Genomic DNA, 26721 nt, shown 5'->3' with positions numbered 1-26721 from the left:
CTGATAGCAGAGTAATAATAAAAATAATAAAAATGGACAGAAAATAGACAGGCATAGATTGTGTCCAATTTCTTATTTATTCTTTAAAGATAGATATTTGTGGATAAAATGATGGAACCGTGGTTAAAAATGCTTTCCTGTTCTTTCAGAGAAAAAAATATTTCCTGTTTTTTTCCTGCTCCTTCAGATGGCTTAAACTCCAGCTTCCAGGAATATATCCTATCTTCTTTTGGCCTCTATGGCCTACACGCATGCGTATATCTCCCACAGACACACATGTGTACACACACATGGGGGGGGAGAGAAGAGGGGAGAATAAAAGTTTTAAATATTGTATTTTGAATTAATATATTTAATATTGAATTTTGGTATTTGACCCAAAAATACTTAAACTAGATTCTTTATAAAAAGCATTTTATACCTTCTACATAATCAGAACTTTTTATAAATAACTTCTGTATGGTTATAATGAGTAAAGTACAGTGCTGTCAAATACAGTAGAATTATATTTGTGATGCCACAACCAATGAGAGAAACAAAATGGCCAAGAACCTTATCTGTAATACATGATTTCTGTTATTTATAAAAGGTAAAAATTGTGAACTTTTGGGTTTGGCCATTATAGAGTATATATAGACAGATGTTATTATTTTTGCAGTTTTCTTATTTTATATTCTCACTGTAGTATTGAAAGAATTAAATTAAACTTTATTACTAAGCACTTGAGTTTGGCTTAAGGTCACTAGACCCTTTGAGGCATCTGAACTTACCTTTAAAATAATAATTTTAAATTTCTTTCAAGAAACCCTCACTTGTATTTATCATCTTACTATGAGAAAGGTAGATATTATCCTACTTTGGTGAAATTTCAAATTGAATTGTGTCTCTTCCTTATAGACACACCCTAAGAATCCCTAAAATCTTCCTTATACACCCTCCAAAACATCATAACAAGAGGCAAGAGATTGCTTCCTGCTTTTCATTTTCATGTTCCTGACCTCAAACTTACCAAAGGTTTAAACAGAATTGAATAGTTGAAAATATTAACAGCCACTTAGGTGCTGTCTTTTCTGTTTTATTTCATGGAATTTTAATCATGTAATATGGAAAGATATTGATGCATTAGAAGTGTAGCATCTACACTTGGAAAGGAACAGGTTTTCTAAGGCAAAACCTCTGTGAAAAGAAATAATAGGAAAAGAAAGGATTATTTAAACAATATTCTGCAGCAAGATGAATCAGTGTAATTTTACCTTTATAATTTATGTAAGATATATAATATATATATATATATATAATTTATGTTTGAACTCTAGTGTAGTCTCTCCACAGAAAATGATAATTAAGAGAACAAAAAATATCATCTATAGCCAACCACTATAATGATTAGTTACTGTAGGTATTTGATAGACTGTTTTGCTGTCTGTGAGGAATGAGAAAAGAGGTAGTTAGCAAGACAAGCTTGAGGGCTAGGAATATATCTTGGTGGATAAAGTGCTTGATGTATAAATAAGTTCAGATCTCTAACAGCCATGTGAAAGCTGGGCATGAGGCATACACTTGAAACTGTTTGGAGGAAGGATTCTTGGGGATCACTGGTTCTTAGAGTAACTGGAATGTGTAATTTCAGTGAGATACCCTATCTTAGTCAATAATGTATGGAGTAATAATGGAAGACATACAAAATAGAACTTTGTTCTTATCAGTGGCACAAATCATCATATTCATTATCTGCCACTGTGTGAGGAAAGACTCACCAGTAGAAAGGATTGTGTGGAGGATAGAATGCCAGACATCAGAGACCTAGGAGAGAATTTAAAGTTAAAAACAGTCATACATTTTAAAAAATTACAAAAATAGCGCCTAGTAGGACTTTTGAGACATCATGAAATGACTATATGGTTTAAGCATTACTTATATAAATCACAAAATATGTATTAAAAGCTGTACAAGAAAGCAACCTAATAACATACAACAGTAGACCCATCAGAACGTTAGTTTATTTTTCAATAGAAACTAGAAGTCCAGAAGGTCTTAGAAAGCTGCATTTCAAGTTCAACACCACAGACACCAACCCAGGTGACTATACTAGAAAATTGTCTTTCATAGTTGAAACATTAAATTAAGAAATAAAATTTTTTCATGAATTACATAATGGAAATATGACCACTGTTTCAGTATTATACAGCATAATCAAATGACGACAGCCAACTGAAAGTAAGTATAAACACATCCCAGAAACTATAAGAAAAAAAGTCTCTAGAAGAAGTATGAAACAAAAGAATGAAAAGAGAATTACAAGCATTATAAAAGCAACATAACGTCTTGAAATATCACATTTCTCATTAATATCCAGGAATATTAACACTCTTGAATCTACAATCAAAAGATACAAGCTAGCAGTATAAACAAGAAAACAACAGCCCTGTTTTGGAAGACTCCAGAAAACATAACTCACCATCAAAAGTAGGCAATACCTTAGGGTGAAAAGATGGAAAAATATATTCCAAGCAAGTAGATTCAGGGAAAAGCATGAATTATTCTTTTAATCGCTGGCAAAATGACTTCAACTAAACTAGTTAGAAAGGAGAAGAAAGGTCAGTTCAAACTTAGTGAATAATTCATTGAGAACTTTAGAATCCTAAGCACGCATTCAATGAACATAGGTGTTCCCTATTTCTTGAAATAAATACTTTTAGATTAGAAAATCACAAACCAATCCCAGGGCAGTAATAGTAGATGACTCTCACCAAGGCAAAGGTCATGTAATGAATCAATAAATAGATAACCACAAAGAAAATTGGCATTGAATGACTATATAGATAAATTGAGTTAACAGAATACAGAATATTCAGAATGTTCACCATCTCAGCAGTCTCTGGGACTTACTCTGGAACTGATCATGAACAAAGACATAAAGAAATTATCAACAAATCAGGAAACAAGAAGTATCCCATGTATTATAAGTGATCACAATGAAAATGAGCTGATTGTCACCAGTAAGAAAAATCATTAAAAATTTACAGTCATGACGTTTGCATATCACACTATTGAAAAATTTAGTGTATCATTAAAGAAACAAGAAAGAAAAGAATCTCAAATTGGAATCAAAATATATCACTGTCATCTGAAAGGTCAACTAAAGCATTCAAATTCACTGCTATTCCTTTGTGAAAGGGGTTTTATTCATACTCTTCAGTCAATGTGTTTCTGACATGACTGGATATATGACATGTATATAAATACACTTTATCTTATAGCAAGTTAAATATGAAAAGAATCTGTAAAAAATTATTAAGTAATTGGGCTTTAGAATTTTTTATTATTACTTCTTTCTTCTTTCTTTCTTTTTTACACTCCAAATTTTATTTCCCTCCTGGTCCAATCTCTGACTGTTTCACATCCGATACCTCCTCCCCATCCATCTGTCTCCACGACAATGTCCACCCCCCACCTTATCAGATCTCTAAATGTCCTGGGGCGTCCAGTCTCTTGAGGGTTAGGTACAGCTTCTCTGACTAAACCCAGATCCAGCAGTCTTCTGTTCTATATGTGTTGGGAGTCTCATATCAGCTGGTGTATGCTATCTGATTGGTGGTCCAGTGTTTGAGAGACCTCGAGGGTCCAGGTTAATTGAGACTGCTGGTCCTCCTACAGGAGTGCCCTCCTCCTCAGCTTTTTTTAGCCTTTCCCTAATTCAACCACAAGGGTCAGCAGCTTCTGTTCATTAATTAGGTCCAAATATCTGCACCTGACTCTCAGCTGCTTGTTAGGCCTTTGTGAGGGACAGTGTTTTATAAATTTAACACCTCCCTTGATTAATTTCTTCTCACTGCTATTCTCTGTAAAGTATTTATTTGCATAAAATTTAATACATTTGTTATTTTAGACAAATTAATGAATGTATCTTAATCCCCTGTGTTGTCAGAATTATTTTGAGTACAATAAGTATCAACAATAGTAACACACATTAACAACAACAATATGAACAATAGATGCCTGTGTGACATTTGCAGTTTTAGAGAGTAAAATCAATCCCTAACATTAATAATTTGGAGAGTTAATACGTTTTTCTATATGCCCTTTGTCTTTATTTGTTAAGTAAACTCCTATCCTTTTTAAATGTCACTATCCCCAAATCTCACTTTGTTACTCCAACATCCCATCCAGATGTAGACGTATCTTCTATGATGTAGGGAATAACTTCCATACTTGGACTTTGTTGAAATAGCCAGAATATCTTCATCATATTGTCTTATACATGCGTTTATCACAATCTATGAAAAAGTACATTTCTCAAATCCATGGACACGTGCAGAGTAGTGTAAATGCCCAAGAAGTGAAAAACTTAATGACCTCACTCATACGTAATTAGACAGAGGAATTTCAACTCAGTTAAAGTTATGTTTTCATTCGCTGTTCAAATTATTTATATTGGACTGTTTATGCTATGGAGATTTATTCCTTTTGAAACCAGCAAAATGTTTTGCCAAGTCATTCATTCAGAATGGAATTCTTACTACCCCAATACTGATAGCAAATGGTGATGATGCTTCCTTATCATGGAATCATCACATGAACAAATATCTAGAAATCCCAGTTAGGAATATGAATCACTGAGGTCGGTGCCAGGTTTGAACCTGTGATTATAGGGCTCGAAAGGCTGCATTCCTTTCAGTAATCCCATGGCAGTGCTATATCCCTCCTTATTTTCTTTGAGCTACTTAAATTAAAATAGGAGTAATCTGAAACTTTGTTTTACATATCTAAATTAATTCTGCCAAAAGTTGTTCATTTTAAATTTTCATTAATTTTCATTTTAAATTCACAGTGTTTTACTGTAGAAATTTATGTTCTATATTTTTACTGTCAATAGATGGCTCAATTGGTGCCTTCTCTTTGCTGGCTTTCTAATAAGATCCAGGCCTAGCTGCCTAGGGATGTGACCACTCACAGTGCGCTGGACCCTCTTGTATCAATCATTAATGAAGGTACGTCCCTATAGACATGCCCACCGGACAATCTGATGGAGGCAATACTTCAACAGGGTTTTTATTTTTCCCAGGTGACTCTAGGTTGTGTCAAATTGACAATAAAACCTAACCAGGATAAATGATAGCATTTTTATACAATTAAGTTTAATTAATAAAGCTTGGAATCATTTCCTTTCCCTCCTCTTGAATATATTTGTCTTCCAGGTTTAAAGAAATGACATCACTTTTCCTAATTTCTCTGACCTGCCTTGTTACACTGTGTATATGTGGAGATAAATGAGGTTACAAAAGTAGATGAAAATAATTGTCTCTCTGTGCACCCAAGCAAGAAAATGGTGTGCAAAACAGCTCTGTCCTTTCCTTAAAATGTATGTATATATGCATGCATGTATATATGTACATATGTATTTTAGTTAAAACTGTAAGAAAATTACATCACTTCCTCTCCTCCCATTCTTCCTCTAGTCTTTCCTATCTATTCTACCTTGAAACTTTCCATTTCTCACTCTCAAACTTAAAGTTTCTTTCTATTTATTACTGTGATCTGTGACTTCACATAAATATGTAAAATTACTTATTGCTAAGACCATTATTGTTGTTTCAATGTACAGTCTCAGGTCGAACCAGTCTGCACTGGAAAACCAATAAGGGGTCACATCCACGAGGTATTCTCCTTCTTTGGTACCATGTTTATTGTTTTTGCCATTGTTCAGGTCTAGTTTATGTAGTCATTTGTAGTAAATTACCACATGTAAATCTTGTGATGTACAACCTACATCAGGCCCATTTTCACAATTCTCAGCACAGACATGTATGGTTATGCTATTTTGTATGCTAATATACTCAGCCTCCTGTACACATTAATAAGGAAGACTTGAAACAGTGAGGGCACTACAGACAGCACTGAATACTGATGAAAATAATTTATGTATTTATTACTTTGATGCTGGTGATTTAACTCAGTGCTTTGCACAATCTCCTTTACACACCATGCTATTAAGCTAGATCCTAAGAAGTGGTATACTGATTTCATTTTATTTTGCTTATTTACATAAGCAGAGCTCAGTCTGTGCCTGAACTCATAACCACCCATCCTCCACCTCCCATGAACTTTCATGTTTCTATAATTCCCTTTTTATACATAATGTTTGGAATGCTTCCATGTTAATAATCAAATCTTATTTGATAAAATATTATCTTCTTTTTCATTAAAAAATATTTTAGTTAGTCAAAGGTGTCCTCTGCACAGGTTTGTTGTGGATATACTGGAAATAATATTCAGGAATGTTATGTGAGACTCCTCACATAACATTATGGTTATTTAAAATGAATTAAAAACCTTGATTCTGTCTTAGTCTATGATCTTTATAACTTTAAAAACTTAACAATGGTAGTTAAAGTAGCTGTGGTTTGCGGCAATTGATTGAAGAGTTTGGGGATATATTACATGCAGTTTCTAATCCCCCACTGTGGTAGAGGAAGGTAGGCTTGACTCCATCTCTTTCAAAAAGGAGATAGAATGTAGCATTGACTCCGCTCTCTCAAAAGGAGGCAGAATAAGCTACAAGTGTCCGTTAATACTACCTAAGGCGAAATATTCTACTGCTTTACTGCTTGACATGGAAATGCATGCACTTTTTGCTACTAAGAAAAAGAAGAGGTAGAAATAGAAAGTTACTTTTCAAATTGTTACTGAACAGAAATATTTTAAGAATTTTTGCACATACTGGAAATTTAACTTGTATTTTTTATTAAATTATTTTATTTGTTTACATTCCAAAAGTTGCCCCCCCTTTCTGGTCCCCCTTTCTAGAGTTCTTTACTTACTCACTCTGCCCTTTGCCTCTGAGAGGGTGCCTGCTACCCAGCCACCACTCCCACCTCACCCCTACCAGCATTCCTCTTCTCTGGGGCATCAGGTTTCCACAGGATTAAGTGCATCCTCTCCCACTGAGGCCAGACAAGGCAGTCCTCTGCTACATTTGTGGTCTGGTGCCACCAACTAGCCCACGTATGCTTCTTGGTTTTTGGCTTAGTCTCAGAGAGCTGTGAGGAGTCGGGGTTAGTTGACACTGTTATTCTTATGGGGTTGCAATTTTCTTCAGCTCTATCCATCCTTAATCTAAGCCTTCCATATGGGTCCCTGACCCCAATCCAATGGTTGACTCTATCAGCATTTGTCTCAGTCAGTTGCTGGTAGAGCCTCTCAGAGGTCAGCCATTCTAGGTTTCAGTCTGTATGTACAATATGGTCTCAGTAATAGTGTCAGAATTTGGTGTACAGGCATGGAATGAATTCCAAGTTGGACCTGTCACTGGGTGGCCTTTCTTTCAGTCTTTGCTTCATTTTTGTTCCTGCATTTCCTTTAGACAGAAACAGTTCTGGGTTAAAGATTTTGAAGATGAGTGAATGATCCCCTGCCTCAAGTGGTGGCCATGTCTAACTACTAGAGGTGGTCTTTTCTGAATTCCACCTCCCCACTGTTGGGCTTTTTGGCTAACGTGATAGACATTGAGTCCTGGTAGCCTCTCACATCCCAGGTATCTGGGACTTTCTAGAGGTTCCCCCTGTCCCGTAACCTCCACTGCTGCATATTTTTGATTCATTCTTCTGGCCTTCTGGCCATCCCGCCATTTCTCTCCCCATACCTGATCCTGGCCATCCTTTTTTCCTCCCCACTCCCCTCTCTCACCAAGGTTCCTTCTTCCCTCTGTCTCCCAAGATTATCTTGTTTCCCTTCCTATTGGGTTTTGGGTATCCACATTTGAATCTTACCTCTTGTTAAGCTTCCTACAGTCTATGAGTTGTATAATCAGTATTCTGAACTTTTTAGATAATATCCACTTATCAGCAAGTACAAACCACGAACATCCTTTTCGGGTTTGCGTTACCTCACTCAGAATGATATTTTCTAGTTCCATCCATTTGCCTGAAAAATTCATTGTGCCCTCATTTTTAATAGCTGAATAGAATTGCATTGCATAAATGAACCACATTTTCTGTATCCATTCTTTGGTTGAGGGACATCAAAGTTGTTGCCAACTTCTTCCTATTACAACAAATAAGGTTGCTATGAAAATAATGGAGCACGTGTCCTTGTGATGTCCTGGAGCATCTTCTGAGTATATTTCCAAGAGTGATACAGCTGGGTCTTCAGGTAAAACTATTTCCAATTTTCTGAGGAATTGCAAGATTAATTTTCAGAGTGGTTGTACCAGTATCAAATCCCACAAGCAATGGAGTAGTGTTCCTCTTTCTCCACTTCCTTGTCCATATGTACTGTCCCTTGAGTTTTTTTTCTTTGCCACTTTGATATGGTATAAGGTAGAATAGAAACAAAGACCCAACAAAGAGAGCAATTCAGAGCAATTTCACTTATGAATACTGATGCAAAATATTCAATAAAATTCTTGCACACCTAATCTAGGAACACATCAAAACCATCATTCATCACTATCAAGTATACTTCATCCCTGAGTTGCAAGAATGGGTTTAATATAATGCAATTCATCAATGTAATCCACTATATAAACAAACTCAAAGAAAAAAATCACATGATCATTTCATTAGATGCTGAAAAATATTTTGACAAAATTCAACACTCCTCCATGTCAAATGTCGTGGAGAGACCAGGGATTCAAGATACATATATAAATATAATAAGAGCAATGTACAGCAAATCAACAACCAGTGTCAAATTAAATGGGGAGAAACTTGAGGCAATCCCACTAAAATCAGGGACAAGACAAGGCTGCCCATTCTCCCTCTATTCAATATAGAAATCCAAGTTCTAGCTAGACCAATAAGACAACAAAAGGAGATCAAAGGATTGAAATTGGATATGAAGAAGACAAGTTATCACTATTTGTGGATTATATGGTAGTATTCATATATGACCCCAAGAATTCTATCTTAAAACTTCTACAGCTGATAATCAACTTCTGCAAAGTAGATGGATATAAAATCAATGCAAACAAGTCAGTAGCCTTCCTCTACACAAATGATAGACAGACTGAAAAAGAAATTAGGGAGAAAACACTTCACAATATTCACAAATAATATAAAATATCTTGGTGTAACTCTAAAAAAAACAAGTCAAAGACATACATGAAAAGAACTTCAAAAGAAATTGAGGTACTCAGAAGACGGAAAGATCTCTCATGCTTACAGATTGGCAGGATTAACATAGTAAAAATGGCGATACTACAAAAGCAAACTACAGATTCAATGCAATCTCCATCAAAATTCCAACTCAATTCTTGACAGATATGAAAAGATCAATTTTTTAACTTCATATGAGAAAACACAAAACCTTAGATTGTGAAAAAATTCTCAACAATAAAAGAACTTGTGGGAGAATCACCATACCTGACCTCAAGCTGTTCAGTAGTGGACAAGCTGAGCAAGAGTGATTAAAACTGCATGGTATTGGTACAGAGACAGACAGATCAATGGAATAGAATTGAATACCCAGAAATAAAACCACACACCTATGGTCACTTGATCTTGATCTTTTATAAAAATAGTGAAATCATACAGTGGAAAAAGAAAGCATTTTCAACAAATGGTGCTGGTCAAACTGGGGGTCTTTACTAGAAGAATGCAAATTGATCCATATTATCTCCTTGTACAAACCTCAAGTCCAAGTGAATCAATGACTTCAACATAAAACCAAATACACTGAATCTAATAAAAGAAAAAGTGGGAAATAGCCTCGAAGGCTATTTACTGGACAGAACACCAATGGCTCAGGCTATAAGATCAACAATAAACAAATGGGACCTCATGAAACTGAAAAACTTCTGTAAGGCAAAGGGCACTCTCAAAGGGACAAAACAGCAACCTACAGATTGGGAAAATAGCTTCACTAACCCTATGTCCAATATGGGGCTAATGTCCAAAATATACAAATAACTCAAGAAGATAGACACCAAAAACCAAATAACCCAATTGAAATATTGGGAACACATCTAAACAAAGAATTCTCTATTGAGGAGTCTCAAATGGCTTAGAAAAAAAGAAGCACTTAAAGAAATGTTCAGCGGTGGCCCAGCCTGCGTGGCTTGCCAACCTGGACGCTGCACAGAGGTGTCTCCCTTAGCTCCCAAGCTCAGCTAATGCGTTCTAGAGGATCCCAAGACAGGATTGGCCTGGCCAGAGATGGATTCTGGCCCATGCATGGAGCCGCCTCGGCCAAGACACCAGAAAGACAGAACTGGAAGATGAGGATCTGCTCCCCTGCTGTCCCAGGCTTCTGGGTGAAGAGCCAGCAAATCTGAAAGAGTTTCAATTTGTGAAGACCTCAAGAACAGCAAAAGTGACTTTGGCTACAAAACTTCAAGATTGTGGCCGGCTGGGGCTATATTCTCCAGGAGGACCTGTCCGTCAAAGGGTCGTCTACTGCCGCTGACCCCCATCAAATCCCATCATGCCCACAGCTCTGTGCCCACGAGTCCTGGCTCCAAAGGAAAGCGAAGAGCCTAGGAAAATGCGGAGTCTTCCTGGAGGGAACCCCAGCCCTTAGGCTCAAGCACTGTGGAGACCCAGTGGTGATTGCCAATGGATATGGGCCTACGCCTCAGGATCTAGAACAAGAACGAATGTGAGCAGAGTCCCACAGCAACCTTGATGCCCTGCCTGGGGATCTAGCACAGGGCCCTGGGCTTCTAAGCAGATCGCGTGGCCAGCCTAGTGAAAACCTAGTTCCACAAGATGCTTTCCTTGTTCAGGAGCAGAGAGTCACAGATTCCCAGCTGGTGACCATCTGCCAGCTTCCCCCAGAGCCCTCACCAAGCAACCTAGTCCTCTCCAGGAGGTCTTAAGCAGTTTCTTCCGAAATCTGTTCCCAGTAAATGAAATTACCAACCTGGGCTTAGAACCGAGTGTCCCCATTTAAGGACACGATTTTATGCTTCTCAGAAGAGGGCTGGTCCCTTTTGGACCTGGCACAGACTGGTTTCTATGGAGAATTCATCATTGCGGAAGACTATACAATCTCCATGCCTCCAAATGAGGCTCCAGTTCAGCCGGGCCACTCACATGAAGAGGGGAATGGGTTGCGGGTCACAGAGTAGACAGACCTCCAGGATAAAGAAGCACCCCAGGCCTCCCGCTTAGACCTTCTCAGCCTCCGGCCATTCCAAGAAGAAAGAAGGAAATGGGAGGAAGTGTAGGTGCCAGAGCTCCAGTCCTGCCAGCAGGCGGTGCTCACTCAAAGTCCTTGTCCAGCAGTAGGTGACCTACCACCCCTCAAGAGCAGCCTGGACCAGGAGATGACCATCGAGATCCTTCTGTCCAGCTGTGGGGACGAGGACTCCCAGAACAGCCCATACTGCACAGAGGAGCTAAAGAGCCCTCCCGAAAACCTAGACAGTGTCCCGGCCCTCCAGAACAGCACTAGTGCTGGAAACCTCACACAAATCTTACGTGTGCCCAAACTGTGAAAAGATCTTCCGCTGAAGGATCAACTTCACCGGGCACCTGCGCAGCCACAGGGAGCAAAAACCACACAAATGCTCAGTATGTGGGGAGTTATTCAGTGATAGCGAGGACCTGGATGGACACCTAGGGACCAAGAAGGCCCAGAAACCCTATAGGTGCACTGCTCGCAGAAACAGCTTCTGCCTCAACTCACACCTAATCTCGCACTGACGGATCCACTTGCAGCCAGACAAACAGCAACCCGTGAAGAAGAGTGAGGAGGATGCATTGGAAATGGGGGAGGGGGCACAGGTGCCGGTGACCTGCTGGAGAAGAGCAAGGCCAAGTTGGACTTCCAGGCTGGGGACTGTGAGAAGAGCTTCCAGAGATACAACCATCTGGTGAGACACCGTAGACACTGTCATCTAAAGGCTGAGACCCGTCCCTTCCAGTGTAGGTACTGCGTCAAAACTTTCCGACAGAATTATGACCTCCTCTGCCATGAGCGCCTGCACATGAAGCGTCGCTCCAAGCAGCCTCTGAACTCATGCTGAGCAGGGTGTGGCCCCACAAACTAGCCCCAGCACAGAACCCTCACCACCTGCCCTTTGCTCTCAGGTAGTGTCCAACTTCTGGTACCATGCGTTTTCCTCCCCAGATAAAAAGCAGTCTCCTGAGCATTCCTTCCTTCTGTGCCAAAATCCATGGAGGTGAGGCAACTCCAGCCTCAAGATCTGCATCACAGAGATCTCCAGCCACTGGCTCCCACTCTCAGAAGGACCGGGCTGCCCCATCTCAGTGGCTTCTAGGGGTGGGGTATCTACAGTAGGAGCTGGCCGAAGAACTGACCTCTCCTCAGAAGTAAGCCTGGGGTGACGAGCCAGGGGAGCATCCCACAGATCCACTGACCATTAGGAGGTCACATTTTGAAAGTTCATGCATTTATCACCACATGTCTTCTTTGTGCTCTAAGATCCTTCAGAAATGTGTGATGAAAACTGCCTGTTACCACTCACATTCCTCCCACAATCTCTCTAGGAGTTGAGAGCCTAGCCCTCCTCATGAGGCTCTTCTGCTGAGTGTTACAAGCCCTGGAACAAAAGCTTCTGTTAAGTCTAGTCCTTCATGGGTAGTGACTCCAAGGCATTTGTTTAGCTTCCTAGCGCTGCCATCACTAGGACTAAACATAGGATCTTCTAACAGCATGGTGCACTGTCACAGTTATGGAATTTGCAAAGCTAGTTCTGGTGTCAGTGGACTGGTTCTTTCTGAGGCTACAAGAGAGAATCATCTTGGGTCTGATGGTTACTGACACTTCTCTGTACCTCAGGGCTTGTACAAACATCTCTCCATCTTTGCCTTCATCTCCACTGTGTCGGTCTCCAAACTTACCTTTTGTACAAGGATCCCAGTCTTTGGGTTGGGGCTCACCCCGACTAATGTAGCAGAGCCCCACCTTCATCTGGAGCGGCCATTTCCAAATACAGTCACATCCTAAGGTACTAAGAGTAAGGACCTCAACACTGGGGTTTGAGTGGACGTAGCCACAACTCCAGTTAATTCCGTGGTGCTGTTGCTGTTCCTGCCTCAGATGAACCAATGGGACCTTGAGGCAGCGAGCTTGCCATTCCTTTGAATGTTGAGCTCAGTTGTCTGCTTTCAGAGCTGCTGTCCTCTGCCAGAGAGAATCTTCATCTATGGCCTTTAACTTCAGAGCCTGAGATTCTGTGAATGGTTTTTGCTAGGAAACATGAAGCAACCAAACATGTGGTCCCCCTGACCTGACACATTGGTGTTGGCCAGGCTTAGTGTGGCTGTGACTGGACCTGAGAGCTACAGGCAGCCAGTGGGCTGTAACAAATCTTAGCAGTTAGGAGGTCTGGGAAAATGAGTTTAAGTCCTCTGGTGCTCTGTCCTGATTTTCACATCAAGAAGCCTCTAGCCTAGACCCAATCAAAGACTATGAGACTTTGTAACAGGTTTCTTTTTCTGCTCAGTGCATTGCCCAGAAATAGTAAATGCAATAAAACCATTTGTTCACACCTTGGAGAAGAAATAAACTGTTGAAGGTCTTAGTTTCTGAAAAAAAAAAAAAAGAAAAAAATGTTGAACACCGTTCATATCAGGGAAATGAAAATCCAAATGACACCAAGATTCCACCTTACAACAATCAGAATAACTACAATTAAACTACAGTTGAAATAACAAAAGAGAGATAGACTCTAAAATATATGTATTTCCAATTTATGTCCACTTCTTTACATCAGAGAAAGAACTAGGAATGATACTAAGGAACCACAGCCTGCCAGTACTTTTATGTCGGAATGACCATGTCCTGCAGAAAACAAATACCCTTATCTTGGAAAGATAAACTGGGTCTGAGAAATAGAGACCTAAGGGCAAATAATTGAAATAGTAATATACACCTCTATATAAATCCTGAGACACTGCTTGAAGATCTGCCTCCAGCATGAGGACAGTACTTCTGTTCTCATATCAGAAAGACAAGAGTTTAAAGGCTGCTTTCATTTTGTACTGTGTAGATGGCTTTGGGCAAATTCAGCAGCATCCGTCTCCTTTTTGTTATCTGTAAAATGAGCATATACATCACCATCTACACTTCAGTGTTGCTGTGAAAATTCACGACTTTAGTGAATTTAGTGTTTGAACAATGATTAGCTTGTAATTAAAATGTAATCCATTTTAATCCTGGCTCTTAACTCTATCTATATATCATATATATGTTAAAAGGGTTCAAATACGAGTACTTAAGCATTTTTGAATGAAAATGTATATAGATCAAAGAAAGTTCTGAGAGATCGTGCTATAGATAGCGAAGAAATCAAGTTCAGAATAGGATCAGAGTTGCTCGAAGCCCAGCATGGGGTCTCCAATGGAAGTGTTGGAGAAATGACTGAGCAGCTGAAGAGGTTTGCAACCCAGAGGAAGAACAACAATATCAACCAACCAGACCCCCCCGCCCCCAGAGCTCCCAGGAACTAAATCACCAACCAAAGAGTATACATGGAGCCATCCATGGCTCCAGCTGCATATGTAGCAGAGCAAGGCTTTGTCGGGAATCATTGGGAGAAGTGGCCCTTGGTCCTGTGAAGGCTTGATGTCCCATTGTAGGGGAATGTAGGGAGGCGGGAGTGGGTGGGTAGCTGGAGGAGCACCTTAATAGAAACATGGGGAGGGAGGTCTGGATAGGAGGTTTCTGGCGGGGAAAATGGAAAAAGAAATAACATTTGAAATGTAAGCAAATAAAATATCCAATAAAAAATGGGGGAAAAAAACATTGGGAATATGTAGCCCAGTTTCATCAGGAACAGAGACAGAAGAATTACTGGGGCTTGCTGAGTGCTATTCATGTTTAATGACAAATCCTGTCTTAAGGACTAAGTGGTAGTGTGGTACAGAGTGAACTCCTCTGACGAATCCAGACACATGTGTGCATGAACATGTTGCAAACACATTTACATACACACAAATACGTACACACACATACATACATACACACACACTAGAAAACAAAGAATAAATGAGATGACGATATCTAAACATGAAATTCATATAGACTTAAGAGTTTGGCAGTACATTTTTGTCTTTTATATGTTCACAAAGACTCTAAAAATCAACTTGAACAATTGTAGTATTGTGGATTCCATTTGAGATTAAAAAAATGGTCAAATATGCTGAAGTGTGGAGTAATCAAAATTGAAATATTGACAGAGAGAAACAGAGAGAGAGAGAGAGAGAGAGAGAGAGAGAGAGAGAGAGAAGAGAGAGAGAGAAGAGAGAGAAACAGAACACATGTATGCAAGTCAAAGGTCATCTTTCAGAAGTCAGATCTTTCCTTCTACCTTATTAGAGTAGAATCTCTTTTTTTCTTTGCTCCAAGAATATTCCAGATCAGCTGATCAATAAACTTCTACCCAATTCTTCTGTCCTACCTTCATCTTAACATATGAACAGTGGTGTTATAGAGGCGTAATTCTGCATTGGTCTTTTTATGTAGATCCTTAGGATCATACTCAGATCCCAGGCTTTCACTGCAAACATTTTTACTTAACTATCTCGCTGGCTATAATCCCAAATGATATTTTAAATGGCATGTGGAGAGAAGAAAGGATGGACTTAATGTTAATATTGAACTAGTTTGTGACATTCTAAAAATTAATTTTTAAATTTAAAATGTGACAATTTCAATGTAGTGGCAATGAGTTTGAGCTTATTTTCCACTCTTTTGTTTATCAAGCTCTGGGTCTGAGGTCTTATAATGAATTCCTGAATTCACTCGGAATTGCATTTTGTAAAGTTGAAGGAGGGATAAGATTTCTTTTATCCTTCTACACACATCTGCCTAATCTTAATAGCATCATTTGTTGCAGTTGCTGCATTTTCTCCAATGGGTATTGCTGTCCTTTTTGTGAAAAATCTTACATAGATATATGGTTTTATGAGTCTGCAGTGCTATCTTGTTGACCACTGAGTATATTATGCCAATATAAAACTATTTTCACCTCTTTAGTTCTAGAGTGTAATTTGAAATATGGAATATTAATACTTCTACCATTTTTTAAAAAATTATTCCAGATTATTTTGCCTTTCCTAGATTTTTCTTGTACACACATAAAGTTTAAGATTATTTTTTCAAGTTCTGTGAATAATTATTTGGAATTTTGATGTGCATTGCACTAGATATCTAGGTTGTTTTTGTTAGGATAGACATTTTCAAAATATTAATTCCATGAATCCATGAATGCAGAGGATTTACCATATTCAGTTTACCTCTTCAATTTCTTTTTTCAATGTCTTAATGTTCTTATTGTACATGACTTTCAGTTTTCTAATTTAATCAAGTAGATAAGGATATTATTAGTAGATGTGGTGATGATAGATGCATAGATGATAGGTGGATAGACAGACAGACAGATAGATGAGCTTGTTTCCCTAAATTTTATATTCTGTATGATTTTTGTTTATAGAAAATGAAGCTGGTGATTTTCTGAGTTAATTTTGTATCTTCCCTCTCTGGTGAATGTATTTCTCAGCTGCTGAAGTTTTCCTGCCTTGGGGTCTCTTATGAATCATCTCCAAATGTATCATCATATAATCTCCAAATCAGGATCCTCTTAATTTTTTTCTTCCTCTTTGTATCCCCATTCTTTCCTTAGCTTGTCCTAGTGCTCTACCTAAGACTCTAAAGCACAATATTGAGAAGGGCTGGGAGTGTGGACATTATTGTTTTCTTCCTAATTTTAGTGGAAATACTTTGAAATTTTCTTGTTTGTAAGATGTTGGCTGTGAGTTTTATATATATTGCCTTTACTATGTTGAGATATATCACCTGAATCCCTTGGTTTTCCAAGACTTTTGATCAAAAACATAGACTTTTATCAAAGGCCATTTCTGTATTTAAAATATGATTATATATTCTACATCTTTGACTCTACTGCTGGGTGATTACATTTATTGATTTATATATGTTGAACAATCTCCACATCTCTGGTATGAAGGTAGCCCAAATGTTGTGTAAATAACCAACAATGTTTGTGTACACACACACACACACAAATACACACAAACACACCTGGTAAAAAGAGACTGTGGCTATACAGGTAATAGGTCCTAGCAGAAAGCTTACTACTATCATTTGACAAACAGACATCGTATTATATTGATGCCTAAGATATTATTGTCATACCCGTGAATTAATGTATATCTCAGTCTTCATCACACAACCTTTGTTTTGCACTATATCATGTTTAATCCAGAGAATCACAACTCATGGAGGTGTAGAGAATAATACATGGCAGAATGTTCAATCATAAATAAAACATACATCACACATACCCTCCCCAAGAGTCAGGTATTATTGACAAAAAGAGATAGTGAAAATGTAATAGCCAGAAGCAATGGATGAAGGCAATAGGATGCAAGATCACAGAAGACAGGGATGTGGGCATGCACATGCCTCAAACATAAACCCTAAGCAAAGGTATGGAGGATGAACAGCTGTGAAGTCATTTAGTCATAGTACTAACAGTAATGTTCATGAATAGTTTGGCAACTTACTTCCAACTGCTTCGTCTGTTTTCTGCTGTCAGTGTATCAAGTTAATTAGATTCATCTTATTCAACTTAGGTGATCATCATATGTATCATTGCAAACATGATTAAAATTGATCCCTTTCATAGACATCTATACTTATAGAATACAAAGGAATCTCTTCTGAACTTCTGTCACTGCTTACCATGCTCCATAATATTAGTTAAATTGAAAGAAACATTTCACATGCATTTTTGGTTAGCATGAAACACATTTCAAATTCAAGATATCACAAAGAAATCATTGCAGGCACCATCTTGATGCCCTGAACCTAGTAACAGTATCAGTGCCTTCTGTAGTGTACTTGGCCTACCAGAAACTTTCTTCGAAATGCCTGTGTGGTAATGGCATCCCATAAGCAAAGCCAAGTACATTTTACTCTCTTCATGAGGTCTCAGAGTGTAGAAAAAATAAGTGGCCTAACAGGATGTTTTGACAGATAACTGTTGAAGTATTTTGATACATATGAAATAAATTTGGGCCAAATATCCATGACTCTACATGACTGATTTGAAAAGTGTCCGTGTGATAGAGTAATGGCTAGATAACTTGGTTAAGAAAATATTTTTTCTCATATTGTACACCTGAAGAATTTACCAGATATCTTCATATTTACATTATTATGCAAGAAGCTGTGTCATTATCAGTAGGTGAGAAGCTATTGCTACAATTTATCTCAAAAAACGCAAGTGATTCTATGAAGTGCTTTACTTTGATTGCTCCTTTCCCTGTTTTGTTTTACTTCTCTCATTGGCCGAGTATATTAACATCACAGGCAAATATAGTAATGCCATTTTATTTTACAGTAAACATCAGACAGACCAACAAAAAGATAAAAAGAAACAGCCCTGAGGTGATATTATGAGAAAAAGAAACGCTAAAGATGCCATCAAGTTCATTTTCTGTCGGCCATCTACTGATGGACATACAGTCGATTTATAAGAGTATTTGTTTCCCCAGTGAAACTTTCTGGAAGAAAACTAATTTTTCACTTGCTAGAGTTTATGAATTACAGAAAGCTTCTGTGGTGGGCACAGGGTTAGGTGTCCACTTCTCAGTTCAGCTCTAGGACCTGGAGCAGACTGGTGGAGGACCTGTGTATGGTGCACAGTCTGTGTTAGTTTATATGTGGATTGATCCTGATGTGCTTAGAAAGCCTTCTTTCTTGGTTTCCTCCATTCCCACTTTCCCACCTCCTTCTCCGTGGATTTCCCTGAGTTTTGAGCAGAGGGATTTGGTGGAAAAATCTTGCTTAAGGTTGAGTGTTCCAAGTTCTCCCAATATCTGCATAATGCCTGGCTATAGGCCTCTGTATTCCAATTTGTTGCAGAAGAAGCTTCTCTGATGTTAGATAAATAAGGCACTGATCTCTGAGTATAACAGACTGTCATTGGGAGTCATTTTATTGCTTTGTTCCCTCAATCTAACAGTTTTTTTTTATATGTTTATTTGTTTGTTTCTACCTTAGGTCCATGTACGATACAGTGTTAAGTGCTTATTTACCCTAGCAGCATCCGAAACATCTATCTCCTGGAGTGAGCCTTAAGTGAAATCAAATACTGATTGGTTAATACTATAAGCCTATGCCAACATTGCTCTAGCATATCTAGCTGATAGGAAACCATTGTAGATCGAAGGATTTGTAGTTGGGTTAGTGTTTATGTTTCTCCATTGGTAGTGTACAGGGTACTTTCTGGTACCAAGCACATCAGCCCATGATGTGAAGGCTCTGTGTAGGTACCGATCTGCTTCTCCATTTTCACTGATTTCTGTAGGTGTTGTTTTCAGCAATGGGGACTTGCTGTCAGTTCAGTTACATGTGACCCATTCCCAGGACTTGAAGCTTCACTTGATGACAGTAGATTCCCAGATGGGGCTAAGTCTCTCCCATTTGACAATTTTATTTAGATTTCCTTCATGAACTTATATATTTTAGGAAGTTTCTACTGTATTAAGTTTCTATATGATCTTTAAATGGTCCTTAATTTCAGTTGTCTCTCTTCATATTCCCCCAAATTTTCGTCCACCCTGTTTGACCCTCTGATTGCATTCCCCACTCATTCATAACTACCTGTTCAATTTCTCTTTCCTGGGGAAATCTTTATATATGCCTTAGTCTCTTACTCTTTATCTAATGCTGTGGTTTTCTCAGGTAAAGCAGCCACCCTCATAATGGCAATAATTTTTTAACAACTGCAGACACAAAAGGGTCATAAGAAAGATCTTGGTGGAGAGCAAATTGAGGATATTTGGAGACATGGGACAAAGGTAGACCTCACCTAATTAATATGATTATGAAAGTATGTACAAAATAAAAGTATTAAATGAAATATAAAAATATTTCTATATTACTTAGTCAAATTTAGTAGCATACAGTGTTATACTGTCTTGTTCCCATATAGTAAAGAAAGTGAAACATGGTAATTTGGTATTTTAAGAAGCAGAATAATGAGTATAAATCATCTTCCAAAGGAAATCATCAAGGTTAGGTACTTATAGAAATTTAACAACCCACTGCTGGGAAATGTTAGAGAAAACCATTCTGCGTGTTTTGGCCTCTTCTTGGCTCACTGTTCCCTGATATCCTGAGGTGAAATATTTTAATCCTTTCAATATTATTAGCTAGCTTTATGCATAAGAACAACTAAAAATACAAATCAGTCAAAGCAGCCATGACATGCTCCCTACACTACTGTGCATGCTTAGCTTCACTACAGGAAATTGGCCAAGTTGGCTTAGAACCCACTCACCGTTTACCTACATGTATGCAGGTGTACTCTATACTGTGAGTTAATGATGCCCTAGATGATATGTTTAAAGAGTGTGTGATTGATGTGTGAGCCACATACATGCAATGCTACTTTTTCAGGCATTTGTATGAAATTGTTTCTTTTAAGTGTACTTTAAATTTAAGTTTATTCCTGAGAAAAATAACCAAATGCTACAAAGTCAGCTACCATTTTTTTGAAAGAATATTTTGAAACGTAAAGACCAGCATTTATGATATGCTTCTCTGGAAATCAGTTTTGTTACTGAAAGTAAACATAAACAAACTAAAGTAAGACAGAGTATTTTGACCCCCTTTCATATCTTATTTAATAGTTTCACAGTTGGACAAGGATATAATCCCTGTGGCAATATTAAGGAAATCATTTACTTTTGTATTAGATACACAAATATTTGCTTGTGTATCCTTAGGAACAGAGGGGTTTTAATTGAGAGGCATGTTATCTGAAAATCACAACTATGCATGACAAATTAATTCAAAAGCGATATTTATAAATATTTTAGCAATAACCATTTACCAGATGGAAGTGATGTGTGTTTTTGCAAGTCTAAAGCATCTTTCTTATGGTAATTGTCTGTGGTTGATGTAATTTATTCTGACTTTGCAATACAGATCCAAGTTTTCTGTACTGAACAGAGGAAACCTAGCTTTCAATAATCCAAAACATCAATTTTTTTTTATTGAGAATCCACTTGACTAATGAATATATTAACTTAGGATGTTTTATTACTATTTATTTTCAAGTAAAGCTTCTGGACAAATTTTAATGTAAGAGTTCACTCAGGAACTGCAGTCTTGAAAACACTATTGCAATGCTCATTTCTAACATGGCAGATATCACATGTAAGCCCAAGGTTTATAAAGTCATAAAGTATTAATTTGCCATTTTATGTGGCAAATTATTATCATCTTCTTATCTGTAATGGAAAGGACTTCTATACCTGTGGGACACAGAGGATATTGCTACATATTCATATAGTCTACACTTCGTAGTGCTGTACTTCTGCTCACAGGTTTCCATTCTCTCCACTGACTGGCATTGACATAATATTTTGAAATATTACGTGTTTTTATTCCAAAAATAAGATATTCTTTCATTTATAATTTACAAAACTACAAGTTTAAGAAATTTGTAAAGATTATTTTACATCAGTATATGTATTTTTAAGTTAAAATACAATGTTAAGAGATTATGTATCTTTAGTAATAGAATATTAGTTATGGAGCTTAGAAATAACGCTTAGTAATAGAACTTTAAAGGTAGTCCCTTGAAGATAACTTCAGAACTACATCTACAAAGAACAAAATGTTGACAAGGAGTATATTTTGAAAATACCATTGTGCTATTCACCCCATTTAAATGGATGAAAGTTATTGCATGTATGCAAATATAGCATCCAGACTCTCTATACCTTAGGTTTTCCTCTGGCTTTTACACAGAACAAAGGGAAAGTCAGAGAATTACATATGTTCTTTATATGAAATGATTCCAACAAAGACCAAAATTTTCTATTCACTGGTTCAGTAATACTCACGGAATTCAGATATCAGAATGTCCCTGCAAGTCTCTCCTTGGTAAAGTACAGGAATTTACTTGATTCAGAAATGGAAGTTTTGAAAAAACAAGGTGCAGAAGTCAGAAGTGGGAAAATATGGTGGCAACAAAAATAGCAAGATTAAAGTACGAACTGTAATGATGAAGGCTGAGCAGGAGGTGTGGGAAACCATCCCACACAGTTGTAAATTTGCTCCAACTGTTTGTATGAATATGAAATATGTTACACATGTTTTCAGGCTGAGTGAGCATCACGTAGTATTGAAAGGAAACCCTGAGTGTCACAGTCCTTTTCCTATTCTTAGAAATAAACACAACAAGACTGGCTGATTACAAATAAGAGCTTCTAATGGTCACAGGTTTGAAGATTTAAGAAGCTAAAGGTTGGGTACTTGCATCTGATAAGATTCTTCTAGATCTTAGATTGGGGAAGACATCACTAACCATTTAGATTAAATATCTAAATGATTCTTCTCCATCTCCTAAAAAAATCCATTTTAATACCTACACTAAGAGTACAATGAACAGAAGTAAACTACTCTGTTGTCATATTTTCATCTCAACTGATTGGCATGATGTCTTGATTTGTTTCCTGAGCAAGAGTTGTGTCTTTAATGCATGTTGTGGCAGGAAAGTTCTGCCTCTCACATAAGCACGAAAAATGTTAGCCTCTTCTGACAAATTTTGAAGGGCTGCTCCTTAGCTCTTTAACGCTTTCAGTCATTTTTATAAGGTACCTGTGCTTTATTTACCATTTTGCTAAATACAATCTGGTGTCATAACTTTGCTTGGTATGTCACAATGTGTGTTTTATGTATCTTTGCTATTTTCGAAGAATAAAGACATTTCATCTTTCTCCATCATCTTGTATTAGCAGAAAAATCAAAACGAATAAAGCCAAATCATGTACAACTTTTTGGATATCAAGCACAATTGAAAGTCTCCTAGGACTAAGCACTGGTTATAGCAAAGTAGAGACACAAACAAAGACATATGGACACATATACAGACACACAGACACACATGTGGAGAAACACTGACACACACACAGGCACACATTTGCACACACATGAAAAGAGAGAGAGAGAGAAAGAGATAAAGATAGAAACATACACGGGGGGGGGGCAGGCAGGCAGACAGTCATAGAAACACTACTATTATCATATAAAACTCATAAATACAGAACTCAAAACACATATTAAACATAGGAAACAACTATAATATTGTTTTCCACTCAATATTAAAAGAAGGTCAAATAAATCAGAGGCAAATAAACTCATACTTTAATTCTCTCATATAAAAAGCTGACATGAGCATTTCCAGCTTTAAAATACTCTCAGCAAGCATGCATCTTTGAGCAATATGATGGAAATAAAGTGTAGTGAACACTTGATAGGGATGCTAAATAAAAAGCACAAGATTTAAAAGGATGCATTATTCCCTCCATAAACTGCTGGCATCCACTTTATAAATGGGAATTAAATTTGTAGAGTATACAAAATCCTTAGGTAACAGTAATTTACATTTTTTCTATTAGTTGTTACTCTTTAGTGTTTCCTTAATGCACTGAAATGTGTATTTGCCACCTTTTGAGAAAGTAAAATGAAAATGATACAAGTAGGATTACATTAATGAAAACGTTATAAGCAGGAATCAGCAGTGACATTCAGGAAGCTCAGCAGCTTTGCCATTCTGCGGTTCAGGGGAGTTGGAAGCATTTTAAAGTCAGAGCCTAGCTTCCTCTCTCAAGAAGCCTCATGCCTACAGCAGAAGAATCATGGGGAGTGGTTACGAAATTTAGTCATTGTCAGCTATCTTGCCGTATTAGAAAAGCCACCATGCACTGAGTCAGTAGGGCATAAAGAAATGGTAGTGGTTCAAAGTCCAAGTGCCCACTTTTTGGTTCACTTCAGTTCTTAATAAATAAATAAATAAATAAAATAAATAAATAATAAATAAAATTGTCATTTACAAATACATCTCTTTTCCTGGTATCAGTATGTTTCTATGTGAGGATAATTTATTCTGATATTCTAATTGGATATTTTATCATCTAATAAAAACACAAACATTCAAACTTTACTATGGAGTGGATAATTAAGTACCTCTCTAGACATGTAGTTTGATTCTCTGGCCAGGTTCAGGTTGTACATTGTTTTGTTTGTTCACAGAGTCATGGCACATATGTATTACATGGGAGGACTCATTAGATTATTGGATTAGTCATCAGTTAAACTCAATGTCACAGGATAATTTGACGGCACTCTTTCATGCAATAGACTTACATCAATTCTATACAAAACATCTAAGAAACTTGGGCAAATAATATTCATAAATGGGCTACCGTTTTGCTTAGAGAGTCACGTGCAGAACACAATCATTGAGCAGAACAGACCCTTCGATTAATATATATGTATTTCTCTCTGCTACTCTGAAGAGCAAATACTTACTGCTTCAGGAAATTATTCCACTTCTGGATCTTTTCAAGTAGCAAATGAAAATGTAGTTTCAAAGAACTGTTTCAATGCTTTTACTCCATATTCTCATATTTAAGAAGAGAGGAGCATTTAACTAACTCTAGTATGCTTCTTCCCTGCATTCCAAATGTGAGTGGCTCACTCCATTTACTATGAAATCTCAGATTCTTTTTGTGCCCCCAAATAAACCACCCAAATATCGTGATCACCATAATAGCAAGTTTTATATATAACTAACCCGATCCCAGTTGTATCTAAACAATTATAATTAGGTGTGGTTGAAGAATGAGAATCTTATAACCCTCAGAGTAATTCTTTCTATCATTAATCTAGGCTGTGTTTAATTATTGCTTTCCCACACAGTAGATAAGTGAATCGCAAAGTTTTTCTTCCAATGATCTGTCAGAAAGGTTTGCTGACTTAAGACCAACTGAAGTTTTCTTGACAGAAATGTACTCACTTGTTTCTCAAAATATGTAAGCTTGCACGTGTTAAAAAATGGTTCCAGATATATGTGTTTTAGCCCAAAGGTTTAATGTGTTTTTCAAAAGTTATGGACATCTGCTCTTCTATGCCAACTTCTTTGCACTGTGTATTTGTACTTGTAGAGGTAAGGTCCATACTTATTTTGAGAAACAATATCTGTATTTCCATAAACATGTGATATCATTAGGTTCTTTTATTCACAGACCACAGAACACACTTAATATTTTCCTGACATTCATAGGAGAATTATACCAGTCATATACAAAAAGCTATAGCATTGTAGATGCACAATTTCCATACAAATAGGTTTAGTATTCCTTGTAAACTGTGTTTACATGTTTAGATGACATTTTCCCAAAGATATTCTTCATACTGTGTAGACAGAGTGGACCTGGAAATGTGAAACTGTTGTCTCAATACTTTTCACTTGTTTATGCCCAAATCCATGTAGCAATTTGCCAGGAAAATATGGAAATAGACTACTGTCTTCTTATTAATAACATGAGATGATGGTCATATAAGTTTCTTAACAATATTTGGGGACATTCCATGTGCTTAATGTCAAAGTGAAATTAATATACTCATCATTAAATAGATCACAGATGTCCTCCTAAAATTTCAAATACTATATAATAATACATAATTAGTTCTGTCAACCACCTCATGGCTCACAGATGTAGAATTTGAGTAGTGCTGATGAACCAAAGGTTCAATGATCAAAAGCACGTGCCATCTTTATGCAAAGAGCAAACAAAGCCAGGACCTGGAATCAACAACAACCTTGCCATTGAATAGGACAGGGTCTAGTAAGAGGAATAGGAGACTAAGATAATGAGGGAAGGTATTCCATAAAAGGAGAGGATATGGGATCAGGAATAAACCCTGGAAGGAATAAACAAAAGCTAGGAAGCTTTAGATTAAATGAGATGATAAATATGTCCATCAAGTCTCATAGGAAAATGGAATATCGTGGCTGATTCTTCCTCAGCAATAGCTATATGAATTAGGACGTAGATTCCTGGATATTCTAAATTCAGACTACTCTGACTCTTTTGTGTATATGATTACTTTTATTGATATTTGTTGATCAGGAATTAAAACTGAGGCTATGTTTAAATGTTTTTATTAAGAAATTATAATACTAAATGACAAATATGTTGCATTGATATAATTAAGGTGCATGGATGATCACTTGTATATTATTAAAAATAAAAAGTATTTCCAGGTACAATGAATAATTACACTTGTCTTCCTACTTGTGAACATATAAACATATACACTACTTTAGCAAATCAGTATAAACATTAACAGGAAAAAATAGGCACCATCTTAGATAATAGTATAAAATACTTTTAGTTCATGGACCTCATAATATGCTCATCATGACCCAAGGGACATTATTTCATATTTTAAAAACAACTGTTATAGAGGCACTGTGTAGCCCTTTAAAATAAGACATACCATGAACTTCTAATCTTGTTGACATTCCATCTGCTTGTTTTTCAGAAGAACATAAGCTGTATTTCTACACCAGTGAACTATCTTAACTTGTCTAACTTTTTGAAATATAGCATTGAAAACTTATTTTTTCTTTTTTTAAATTTTTTAAAACTTTTTTTCCAATCTACTTTTATGCCATTTTAAGTACATGCAAGTATTAAGGTAAGTTCTAGGTTGAGGAACTAGCAATACGATAGATACAAATAGTCAAGGAACAAGAAAGACAATAAACACAAATAGTCACAAAACAAGCAAAGCAGTATACAGAGTCCTGTGACCACTCCCATGATCACTATTTCTAAGGGCTTATCAGGATGACCAAAATATCTGAGCCTAAATCCCTGTCCTAGTCCAAAGTCATTTTCATGTCTGAAGACTATTGCTTTGTTC

At 37.1% G+C, this 26721-nt stretch overlaps 1 protein-coding gene and 1 pseudogene across 1 annotated transcript in view; both read left to right on the top strand.

The window, feature by feature from the left end:
• Grid2 (glutamate ionotropic receptor delta type subunit 2) overlaps positions 1 to 26721 on the top strand; it is a 1223762-nt gene that overhangs the window by 438410 nt on the left and 758631 nt on the right. The gene's annotated exons all lie outside the window — the stretch shown is intronic.
• Positions 10112 to 11968, top strand: LOC114633849 (annotated as a pseudogene).

Source organism: Grammomys surdaster, unplaced genomic scaffold, assembly GCF_004785775.1.
Source record: "Grammomys surdaster isolate TR1022 unplaced genomic scaffold, NIH_TR_1.0 752, whole genome shotgun sequence".
NCBI lineage: Eukaryota > Metazoa > Chordata > Mammalia > Rodentia > Muridae > Grammomys > Grammomys surdaster.
Note: the sequence above shows the minus strand (reverse complement) of the source record. Positions and strands in the feature narration are given on the sequence as shown.